At 46.6% G+C, this 13,688-nt stretch overlaps 1 long non-coding RNA gene across 1 annotated transcript in view; it reads left to right on the top strand.

The window, feature by feature from the left end:
- The window catches only part of LOC146190931 (uncharacterized), a 42,099-nt gene that overhangs the window by 13,068 nt on the left and 15,343 nt on the right, over positions 1-13,688 (top strand). Inside the window, exon 2 of the long non-coding RNA XR_014706590.1 lies at positions 2,058-2,167. This is a non-coding gene — a long non-coding RNA (uncharacterized LOC146190931). The remainder of the gene's footprint in view (positions 1-2,057; positions 2,168-13,688) is intronic.

Below are 13,688 nucleotides of genomic sequence, written 5' to 3'. Positions count from 1 at the left end.
CCTTGTGCTTTAAACAGCAAAGTATACTATACTTGAAAACAATGACATCACGAATGCGAAAGCTAAGCGATGTAAGGTTTCCAAACTATTTTTTGCCGGGTGATTGCTTAGGTTTACTGGTTCATCGGAAATTTTTCGGAGAAAGTTTGCTGGCACAATAGGTAACAACGTCAACACTCATCTATCAGGCCATATTTAAACTATGCAAATTAGAGGTAGCATATGGAAGCGCAAAGCTTTCCGTGCTTTGAGACCCTACACTTATAAAATCGAAGAGAATACTGTTCGGTTAAACAATTTTGCGGAGATTTACGATGGCTAATCCTAATATAATGTGCGAAATTACTAATTTAGCGTAGTTTATCTTAGTAGATGTATTTGACGTTTTATCCGTCTTCTCGGCGTCATCTTCTAGAAGAACGCTCGTGAAGAGGACTGTGATTATTATTCCACGCAGTCACGAACTACATAGATATAAAGCCAAATTTTTAACTGGGCCGTCCGAACGTGCCAGCGTGGCCTAAGGGCAACGTGTACAAATAGGGTACAAGGATACCGAACGGCTGGATTCTGATCTCACCCTCACAACTTTTAGTGGCTCCAGAGTAGGCGCGGTCAATACGGGCCAGTTAAGCGACGTACGGAACCAGTGAGCCAGTTATACCTCGTGAAGTAGTGAGTTCGCACTACAATAGCTAAGCGGCAACCGAACGCTGCGCCGAACTTGGGGCCGCACATGACAGCTAACATATAAGACCTGATATCTTGTCAAAATCGATATCTTGTTTTCCATCCGAATGGTAAAATGCAACTTTGTTGTTAATCAGTGTTTGTTTTTAATGGAACTGTGGAATTTTTAATATATTCTCCTATAGAAATATTCAAGAAAATGGTGCAGATCTTCTAATCGCGAAAAATAAATCTCGTTTGAAGTTTCTCATCCTCTTAGATTAATAATTGGGTAGCCGAGGCTGTCATAGAACAACAAATGCGAACGGTTTTTGACGAGATAATCATAATAGGGTATAAAGAACTCCAAGCCTCCAAACTGCAGATCGGCGCATATATTTCTTGTCATTGTGAATCTTTATGATGAAAGATTGGGCTCACCCAAATTCGCGACGAAAAATGTACCTGTAACAAATTAGTTGCTATGAATCAGCACAAAGAAAATGAGTAGCTTCATTTCTTAGTACCTTAGACACTGGCTATCACTGTGACTTCTCTTATTAGGCAGGATATTTCTACGCTGAAATATTGCTGCTCGTAAATGGATATTTATAAAGCTTTTAGTGAGAGGTATCAAAGCCGTATCCGAACAAACCACATCGAGGTGGCAGAGGACTACAAGCGAACAGTCCGAGCACGCGGCTAAGATGAAGGGCAAATGGGATTAAAATTTTATCTTATTTCAGGACTGCCTTGCCGAGTTGTCACGCAGCCATCCTACTCTTCAGTGTTAGGTTACGTCACCTGCAATGCCGCTGCTAGCTTGGTTTCTTGATCTCTTCGCCACGCAGGCAAATTCTGCAAACGCGGAGCGAAAAAACTACGCGAGAGTCAATTCAATCAAGACACCATCTGCGGGCGGATGGAAAACAAAATTACAAATTGAAAAACCAGTGCGCATTGATTCTGCAGCAGCTGTCATCGCGCAGAGCAGCGGGAAGCTGTCGCCTACATAAGCTTTTTATTTATTTGCACGTGTCGTACAAGCCTATTCTCAGAAGCCTCGCTGTGCCGGCACCTATTGTCGCGTCTCATGATCCTCGTGTGTACATGCACCTCTCATTTTATTTAGTTGTGGCAGGTATCAAGAAAGGTCGCTTTAGTATATTTGTTAACGCGACGGGTGAATGACTGCGCCACCTCGACTCGTGTGGGGTGCTGCCTCGAAGGGGCCCGCTGTGATTAAAATCGAGCCAATATGTAAAAAGATATTATTGCAACTTCTGAGCACGTGTCTTCAAACACTGTGAAACACGTTAGGAAAAGTAGCACTTATTCATCATAAAGCGTACTTGAGCATTTTACGTATCGATCTTTTAATTTCTTAGGTTCATTGCCTCCACTAGGGATATACACGAATACAAAGGGTGTCTTACTCGCAAGTCTTCTTGACCAATACAAGGACAATAGAAAAATGTTAATATCACAACACTCTAAGGTAACGTACAGTGTCTGATATATGGTCTCTTATACCGCTTCTAGCTTTCCACAAGTCTAGCAAAAGCATTTCTCCTATTAGGAAATGTACCTGTTCCAGTAGAGGAAAAACTAAGGTACAGTGCTTCAGACGCTTCTTCAGATGCTGCAGTATATTTTAACACAGACAGAGTACTAAAGAACCCCTAAAAGGTGAAGAAAAAAATCATCATGTATCAGAGGTGTTCAGCCTTTAAGGGCAAAACCCCGCTTAATTAAGGTGAGCAGTCGCCCATATGACCTTAGAGTGGCGAAAGCCTTATATGGCCAACGTGATACGAAATCTGAGACCAGAAGTGTTCCGTGAAGGCTGTCCGCAAAATATATACACGAAAATTGGTCAAAGACACGCAATCACAAGAGGGGGAGGGGGGTGTGATTGTAGAAAAAGGTGAAGTAATTGAAGTCATGATGCACTACGCAGCAAAGTAGGTGACGACAGATAGGAGAGGCACACACACACACACACACACACACACACACACACACACACACACACACACACACACACACACACACACACACACACACACACACACACACACACACACACACACACACACACACACACACACACACACACACACACACACACACACACACACACACACACACACACACACACACACACACACACACACACACACACACACACACACACACACACACACACACACACACACACACACACACACACACACACACACACACACACACACACACACACACACACACACACACACACACACACACACACACACACACACACACACACACACACACACACACACACACACACACACACACACACACACACACACACACACACACACACACACACACACACACACACACACACACACACACACACACACACACACACACACACACACACACACACACACACACACACACACACACACACACACACACACACACACACACACACACACACACACACACACACACACACACACACACACACACACACACACACACACACACACACACACACACACACACACACACACACACACACACACACACACACACACACACACACACACACACACACACACACACACACACACACACACACACACACACACACACACACACACACACACACACACACACACACACACACACACACACACACACACACACACACACACACACACACACACACACACACACACACACACACACACACACACACACACACACACACACACACACACACACACACACACACACACACACACACACACACACACACACACACACACACACACACACACACACACACACACACACACACACACACACACACACACACACACACACACACACACACACACACACACACACACACACACACACACACACACACACACACACACACACACACACACACACACACACACACACACACACACACACACACACACACACACACACACACACACACACACACACACACACACACACACACACACACACACACACACACACACACACACACACACACACACACACACACACACACACACACACACACACACACACACACACACACACACACACACACACACACACACACACACACACACACACACACACACACACACACACACACACACACACACACACACACACACACACACACACACACACACACACACACACACACACACACACACACACACACACACACACACACACACACACACACACACACACACACACACACACACACACACACACACACACACACACACACACACACACACACACACACACACACACACACACACACACACACACACACACACACACACACACACACACACACACACACACACACACACACACACACACACACACACACACACACACACACACACACACACACACACACACACACACACACACACACACACACACACACACACACACACACACACACACACACACACACGCACACGCACACGCACACGCACACGCACACGCACACGCACACACACACAAGGACAATGCTGCACTGACAACTGTTCTTGTTGTCGTTGTTGTTCTCCTCTAATTTGATGGCACATGCCCATACAGGGGGATAGGCCAGGAATTGGGGTGCAGAGATGTTAGATTTTGAGATGTATAACTACATCGCAAAAAAATAAATAGAAATAGTTGCTAGGGAATCGTGAAGGAAATGTAAATATGAAAAACCAATATAAGAAAGGGTAAATACTAACGCACGCAGTAGGAGAATACTAATATTTTTACGTACAGATTAAAAATTCAAAGCATATTAGCAAGGCAGACGTTTTGTTTCTATTAAGAAGTTTTGAAGGGCGTTAAAAACAGGCCTGTGGCTGTACCCAAGCATGGTGGCACGGAACGATAATAAAATCTGGCTGCTCAGATTAAGACCCAGCTGTTGTAACGGCTTCTCCAAATACCGTTTTCTCATTTTGGTAAAACGGCGGCAAAATAGCAAGAAATGATATATTGTTTCCGGTTTTCCGCAGAATGCGCAGACGGGAGAAAGCGCCAAACCAGACCTGTGCATATGAAATTTAGAGGCGGAATTCTACAGCGTAGCCTGGTTAGAAAGACCTCAGTCTGCCTTGGTTGACATGATTTCCTATACCAGGAGTACTTGAGATGCAGGTAGTCGTCCGATGATAAAACAGATCCAGACTGCGTACCTAATAAAGTACGTCTGCGAAATCGGGCTGCTGTTATGTACGCTGTTGCCGGGAGGATGGGCAACACGGGGCCATTCAGAGATTCTTTAGCTAGTCTATCAGCAACCTTATTGGCTGTCACATTACTGTGGCCTTGTACCCACACTATATATATGAGACTAAAATGTGAGGGGAGCAATGAAAGAAAGGTGTTTAATATTGGCAAATCCATATTCGAAGAAAGCGACAAGCAGAAGGAATTATTTGAACACCAATATCATCTTCCTTCTCCACTTCTAAGCACACGCACCACTTCTTCTTTGACGGTCCTCCCAGTGATATAAATATATTTCTCTTTCTTCGATAGAACAGAAGGAATGCTGACGAAATCATCACCAACTAAAGATATCCCCCAGGCTTCCAAAATCTCTCTCCTTAATCTGTCCATATTCTTCCTCAAAACTGCCACTTTATTCAGTTCTGCCGGATACATTTTTTGACATAAAGTGCAGTCTTTGCAGTGTAACTCAAGGTTAGTCCCGGGCTTATGCAAAATCGTAGAGGCATGTTCTCTTATCCTATCATTTATGCGTCTTCCGTTCTGACCGATGTAATACTTCCCACAGGACAAGGGAATGCGGTAAACAATCCCGTGGATGCACTCAAAATATCTTGTTCGATGCGATGTTTTGCACCTTGATCTATTGCCACTCCCATTTACACGCGCACACATACTTCTAGCTTTGTGGGGTGTTAGTGGGTGACACGGCTAAAAGCAAAATAGCGGGATAGTATTGCAGAAATCACATCTCCGAGTGGAGGATATATATGGAGAAAGTAAGGACTGACATGGAACTTATGTTTTCGACAAAGATTCTATTTGAAGGGCACAATGTAGCGTCAATCTACCCAGGTCACTTGAAGGAGAGGTTTACTGCAGAAATAGACGTTTGCCCATCTGGCATCTGGTGGGAAAGGCCTAATAATGTACTCCAGAGCTCAAACTTTGTACCTTGGTGACGTGCAGGGTTCCCGCCATACAATTCACATAGTGTCACACGAGTGCTTACTGCCCAAGGTCTTCAGGAAAGTTAACATTTTTATTCTGAACATTTTGGCTGTAGATATTGGAAGCTTGTCTTTACTTACTTGAACAATCTTCACTAAGGGCTTGTGACTTTGCACCTTTTCTCTCTTACTTTGTGAAATGAATCTCTAAATAATTTTGTGGTAGAGCATCCGCCTCGCATTCGGGAGGTACCGGGTTCGATCCCTGGTGCCGCCGGGTACCCACCGGTTATAAAATGGGTACAAGCTGTCCCCCGGCCTGGTGCTCGGCTCTTCTGGGGTGAAATGCTTGGGAAAAGGGGTCACGGCCCAAATAGTTGCGCCGATGTGGCAGTGATTCGTTCCGCCATCGGACAACAATAAGTCCGCCTTGCGCGGCAGCAGCCCATTATGACCGAAGCGGTGGCCTTGTGGTAGAGCATCCGCCTCGCAATCGGGAGGTACCGGGTTCGATCCCTGGTGCCGCCGGGCGCCCACCGGTTTTTAATGGGTACAAGCTTTCCCCCGGCCTGGTGCTCGGCTCTTCTGGGGTGAAATGCTTGGGAAAAGGGGTCACGGCCCAAATAGTTGCGCCGATGTGGCAGTGATTCGTTCCGCCATCGGACAACAATAAGTCCGCCTTGCGCGGCAACAGCCCATTGTGTGACCCATTGTGTGAATTTGAAACTGTCACAAATTATTTTGATGTTCGTTTTTCTGCTTTCTATTCCATATGGTCTAGATGCAGAACATCTAGAACATCGATAATAGTCTGTTCCAAACCGTTCGTCATCCTGTTTCTTGGTGTCCATCCTCTCTCTTCGTCAAGGTGCCATATAATAACCAAGCGTGTGTTGCGGAAACGACACTAAGCTAGTCGCTGAGCCATTTCGCGGAGCCCCCAATGAGCCAAGCTGCGCATGCGCGAGTGACGTCACACGGAGCACGGCTGGAGACCCGCATTGGAGCCGCCGCCGACTCCTCCGCTGCGTTGGTGGCACAGAGGTGCCGCCGCCGCAGCATTCACCGCCGATGTTTCTTCCGCAATTCTACTCGGCATGGCCATTGGCCAAATCGCAGCCAATTTTTCCCCACTAATACTTGAGTACACAATATTAACTTCAAAGCTTCTCTTGCATTGTCTTACTGATTGCAGCCGCTTGCCATAGCTATTCTAAACTGCGCATATGCCCCTTGCCTTCGTCGATTATTTGGGGAGCAGTATTCCTCCTTTGTGGATAGCATTTCACAATGTAATCTGTCCCTTTTGAGCCTTAGGCGCATTACGGCTGCACACTCAGTACTTGTCTGCCTATCGTGGCTTCTGAGTGAGGAATGTCATTTTATTTCGTGCCAAGCTGCATCAGCCATTTCTTAATGAGAGCGTAGGACTACAACATGAATTAAATAACAACAATCAAGTATTAAATCACGGTAAAACACATCCAGCCAGCTGCCTTAACAACACTAGAAGAAATAACGTTCTGAAAACAAGTTTACTGAAGAACATTGGAGCATTATCGCGTATTCATTTTTAAAAAGCTGCGTAGCTTTCAAACGGCAGACCCTTGTTTTAGATATATCTGTTGAGTATTGCTCGTACTGGAATACGTGTGCCCTTTTAGGAATATAATATTTTTGAATAAAATTGATATATCAGGTTCTCTGCTCTTATCGGCAAATGTTTTCATTGTGCCATGTGTTTGCATCTCTTTACGGCAAGTCTTGTAAAATTATTTTTACGTAGACATGGGACTCCTTTATGCCGTATATTGATTCAGCCACTAGATGCCAATAGGTCACAACAAGCACCAGCATATTCTAATAGAAATCGCACATGCGTATACAGATAGTTCTTGTGGCGTCAGCTCGTTTGCGAGCGTCTAATATTTGACTCTAAAAATCCAGAACAGGTTCCAGTAGCACTCGACTATCAATTTTTAGAAAGCGAAACAACGCTGCAGGGTTGCTTATTTGCTCACCAAATGTTACTAAACTCTCACTTTACAATATGAAAAACAGTCTGTTTACAGAAAAAGATGTTATTGTTATCACTAGTCACATCGGGTTAATCCCGTGCCTTCGTGGTTTCCGAAGTATTATAGGTGAAAAAAAAAACAACATGACGCCAAACACAAAGACTGACAAGACAGAAACACTTCGCGCTCTGTGTTTTTGTGCTCTCAGTCCTTGTCTCCCGTTGTATGTTTTTTCCTAGAGATGTAAATTCCCAAACCCAAGCATTTTCTCTTTCCTAATGTATATTTATTAAGGAACGAGAACCTTATCGTTGAAAAACACAAGGTAATTGTTTACTTTTCCAGCGGATGCGCAGATAATAAAGGAGATGATCAGAGCAACCACAACAGCTCCTTTAAAAAAACCATTGCTGCTCTGCAAATAAGGATCATAATCAGCACATTCGAGGTGAGAAAACAATCAGATCTGTCGTTTAATTACTACGAGAAAAATTTTGCAGATGGCGGCACGCGCAGGGAAAGTGTGTTTTTTTTTTTAGGGGGGGGGGGGGGGCATAAAGTTTAAACATGGCCAGCAGAAAAATTGCTTTACTCATTATCGCAAAACAATTTCGCTTGAAGAGACTGATCGTTAGTGTAATGACACCAAAAAGAACATATATAAAAATGCAGTAGCAGCTTTACCTAACGGATTAATTGAAAGGTAGAAGGGACCCTGCACCACTCTTAACCACAATCAGGCTTTCACCAGCAATGTACAAGTTTTCATGCTGCGAACTTCATTATCAGAGTGAGATTTAGATAGTTAAAAACAGAAATAGCTGTTTTAAGCAGAAATTCGCAGCCGGCGGCATCGGCTTCACCGCAGGTCGCGCCACTGTATTTGGACGACATTCTGAGGACGGGGGAAGCTGCGTATGTGGCTACAGCATTGCGCTGCATGCTGACCGTAGTTCTCGGCGACGTTGTGACAGTGACCATATCACGCGATTTCCACTCGAGTGACCATCTGAAGTTTTACCTTTGTATCCGTTCGAGGTACGCCCACAAACGGTACAGCATTTTCATTGCGGAGAGCGAAGGCGAACCTTCAGGATGTACCATATTTGTATAAAACCTTGCTCTGGTACAATAAAAGGTATTTTGAAAAAGAATGCACGTCATTATTAGCACAATCTACATGGCCTCCAGCGATACCTTGGCGCACATATTATTGGCAAGGAAGGGCAGTGAAGAAGGCACAAGCCGTCTATACCATCATCATACGCCTCCTGCCCCGCCCGAAGAATTATTGTTCTGAAAAAAAGGGCCGTAGGCGCGCTGTCCCTAATTCCATGCTTCGAGTGCCCGGCTTCATACGCTGGAAAAACTAACAGTTTTATGAAAAGGACGAAGCAGTACAAAGCTACTATCAGACAAATGAACACTGAGAGAAGCGTGATTACCCAGCTCTGCGATACATGTGAGACAATGGCGAAGCTATTCGTTTGGTCGATGGTGTTTAACGTCCCCAAGCAACTTAGGCTATGAGAAACGCCGTAGGGGAGGACTCTGGAAATTTGGACCACCTGGGGTGGTTACGTGCACTGACATCGCAAAGTACACAGGCGCCTGGATTTTCGCTTCCATCGAGAAGCGGCTGCCATGGTTGGGATTCGATCCCCCATCCTTTGGTACTGAAGTCGAGCGCCCTAACCACTGCACCACTGCGGCGGTGTTTGAGTGAGCAATTGTGATGGAGACCAAGTCAAACCATGGCACATTCAAGTCGAAGTCATGACACATTCGGCCGGCGTAGGGAATCCTTTCCTCTTTGTGCCCTCACGGTGTAAGTTTAGTGAATCGAGTCTCATTTTCCTTTATCGCTTAATTTTCCTCTCCAAACAAGGCAGAACTATTTCAAATGATTTCGTGTGTATCGGGGAACTGTTATTCATAGCGAGGTAGCGACAGACGCAAAATTATGAGGCCCCATATGAACAACTTCGATGATCACTTGCTTATACGCATCGAACGAAACCTCGCTCAGTGCACTGCAGATATGAATGCGCCAATACCCCAACTTGCATGTGGCCCAGAGGGCAGCCCGGGCGAAGTATGTACAACAAAATCTAGCTACAAAATCCACAACGGTATACACGGATGCGGCTCCGTATACGGGAAGCTCACATAACAGCGCAGTGGCGGTAGCTATTGATTCATACCTAAAGGAATTAGCTAGCGCCTCAGTCAGGGATTGCACGGTAACCGAAGGGGAGGAGCTGGCCGTTGCTCTAGCGTGGTAGCCGGGTATCGAAGCAACACGTCCCTTACCATTCTTACAGATTCGAGAGAAGCGTGCCGTAACTACATGAACGGCCGCATAGGTCGCGCCGCGCTCAGGCACCTCCAGAGCGCGACCCCAACAGAAGTCACACACAACATCTACTGGGTGCCATGACACACCGACATAGCAGAGAATGAACGCGCCGACGAGGTAGCTCGAGGGTACACGAGCCGAGCTTCCTCCCAATCGGACGATCTACCCGAGCGAGTCGGCCCTACGTACTCAGACATTCTGAACTACTATATGGGGCTACGGATCAGCTACCCGCCGCCTCATAGGGATCTAAAACAAGAGGCAGTGTACTGGCGAAGACTGCAGACAGGAACATTCCTTAACCTGCATATCCTGAGCAAGATTTACCCGTCGCAATATCGGGACACCTGCCCATGGTGTGGTAGCAAACCTTCGTTATACCACATCACGTGGCAATGTAGAAATAACGATAGCTTACGTAAAGACCCCGAGTGCGGAGCAGTGGGAGAGCCGGCTTTCCAGCGGCGATCTGGATTGCCAACTAGGCCTGATCCAGCACGCCCAGCGAGCAGCGAAGCTCAGCGGAGCCCTGGAATAGGGGCACCGACCCTGTGAGAAGACGGAAGATGGACCTCTTCTGCTACTGGCACAAGACCTTCCGAGAATTTAACGTATTTCCTATCCTATCCTATCTAATAAAGCTTCCGTGGGGATTGGTTCCACGAGCATGTCAGGCACGAGCCCCGCGACAAAGGTTCTGAGCGACACAGCAGTGAGATCTTCTCAATCCCCTACTCGTTCGCAAATAAGAGCTTGTGCGATGTTTAGCATAGAAGCCATAGCATTTACTCTTGTGCAAGAAAACAATACACGCAAATACAACCAGAGGTCTTCAATACTTCCAGTTGCGAAACTTTCCGTAGGGTCCATGCATCAAAAAACGGCGCTTTTGATTGGTGAAAATTTGGGTGTATACGAGTAGTGGCGGCGTCCGCGCCCATTAGAGGAAACTGCGTCTAAACAGCAACATTTCAGATTGTTGGTAAATGCACAATACCATGGAGAATAAAATTAGTTGAAGACTTGCAGCAGCAAAACTTCTTAAAGGTATCAGCCATATATTTAGTTAAGATGGCAAAGAAGAGAGAAAAAAGTGATTTCCGAAAGGCAATGACAACAATTGCAAAACGCTTTTTTGACCGCTTCCAGAAGGCGCGACAGTTCATAAGCACCTAAAAAACGCATAAAAAATCCAGTCACTTTTTGAAGCGAAGTTTCGAAATTAGTGTGATCCAAAAGCTTTGAGTACAACCATGCGCCGATGCTCTGCCCTTCCCATCACGCGAATGCGCTCCGTGAAGTAGTACTAGTAATACTTTAAACAAAGGACTTATCTCAATCAACGCTTAACGGAACGGTTCACGTACAAATGGTTCCTGAACTGTCCTGGAGGTTGCGAGCTGTGTCAAAACAGGAAGAAGCCCTCCGTACTTCTCTCCGGAACTGTTCAATCGATGCCAAAACCTTCCGGCACTCTATTTTCGTGCGTGGGTGTTGATCTGCTCGGACCATCTCTAGTTTCTGTATCAGGTAAGAAATGGATTTATGTTGTGACGGAATATACATACCGCTACGCCATCACCCGAGACATACCAACAAGCTGTACGACAGACTTGAGCAAAGTAGAGTTCTGGGCTAGTTGGTTCTGGGACATGATTACTGGGAGGCTTAGCGCGGAACAGACAAGGACAAGAGAGGCACACAGGACGAGCGCTCGTCCTGTGTGCATCTCTTGTCCTTGTCTGTTCCGCGCTAAGCCTCCCAGTAATCATGTACGACAGACGTCGCCGACTTACTGAATTACGTCTCACTGCACCATAGGGCTTCCCGACAGCTGATAACCGACCGCTGTCCCTGTTTCCTGGCAAGAGTGGTAAACGAAATTCTTCATTCGTGCTCACTCCGTTATAAATTTAGTTCAGCTACCAACCCCAGAATAACTATTTCACGGAAGGTTTCAACCGTGCCCTCGCGGATATGCTATGTACGTCTCAGGTCATCTCGATTAGGATGTTAGCCTACATTATGTCACATTTGCATATACCTCCACCCGTCATGACACCGCTGGATACTCTCCTTTCTGTCATCTTTTTGGTCGAGATCCAGTGCTTCCCTGGATACGTTCTTCTCTGCTCCCGACGCAGTCAGCAGTTACACCCAAGACACGATTGTCCGAGCTGACGCCACCCATCAAATCGCCCGCAACCAATTTCTACTTCTCCGAAAGCTCAGAAACGCCGTTACGACAGCCACCATCTTGACTCCCACTATGTACCTGGCTCTCTTGTGTTTATGTGGCTCCTATCCTGACGTGTCGGACTAAGTGAAAAGCTCTTGCCGCGGTACAAAACACCGTACTGTGCTGTTCACCAAGTGACCAATGTTGACCCTTGGTACCTAAATCCTTGCCGTCAAAGATAGTCCTTGTGACCCGTCTCAAATCTTACAAGGCTCCTTCTCCGCTCCCGCAGTAGCAAGTACTGGGACTGTGCTTCCAACGAGAAAGGGTGTCATTTGACGAAGAAGAATTGAGATATTGCAGATAGACGACGACGCTGAAGTGTGTGCAGTCAACTGGGCGGTATTCTGGTTTGTTTTGGTTTGTGGGGTTTAACGTCCCTAAGCGAATCAGGCTGAGAGACGCCGTAGTAGAGGACGCTGAAAATTTCAGCCACCCAGGGTTATTTAACGTGCACTGACATCGCACAGCACACGGGCGCGTCTTCGTTTCGTCTCCATCGAAACGCAGCCGCGCCGCGGCCGGGATCGAACCCGGGCACTCCGGCACAGTAGTCGGGCGTCATACCCCTGCACCACCCCAGCGGGCCTGTCCTTGATTTCAATAATTCTGCGGGCTACACAACCTTGCCGAACCAGGAGCAGTGACATGATAGCTTCGGCGATGCCACGAGTTCCGCCGCTGCTTTCGCACTCTACAGCCACAAGCATGCTGGCGCTTGACGGTATCACAACGAGATCTTCACAGACTCGCAGCTTCAGCATGCGTTGCACGGATTTGGCGTCAAGTGTGCGGTGGGGGGCAAATGACACGATTAGGTGTCGATCACAGTACTATGCTCCCGGAGGAACTCCACACCTTTGGAGCCCTCTGGAGCACTCGGGAAGCACAGCAAAGCAGACGGGGAAAGTTGCGCCGCTGATCTGTGTTCGTGAGGTACAAACACCAATCGGCGCCACCACATGGCAGCGGGCTGTCCCGGTCTCTAGGGTCGTGGCTAGCTGGCTCTTCATTACTAAAATATCAGCGCCGGTGTCCACGAATGTATTCACGTTACAGTTGTCGGCGGTTACTATAATTTTGGCAGAAACCAGTTTTTTGCCGCTCATCGTTAGGCTCGTCGGGCCAAGTCGCACGTTGCGGCAAATCGTCGGGTGGAGGCTCTTGATTAT

Source organism: Amblyomma maculatum, chromosome 4, assembly GCF_055883805.1.
Source record: "Amblyomma maculatum isolate TAMU_Amacu chromosome 4, ASM5588380v1, whole genome shotgun sequence".
Lineage (NCBI taxonomy): Eukaryota > Metazoa > Arthropoda > Arachnida > Ixodida > Ixodidae > Amblyomma > Amblyomma maculatum.
The sequence above is the reverse complement of the archived record's forward strand: the minus strand, read 5'-3'. Positions and strand labels throughout refer to the sequence as shown.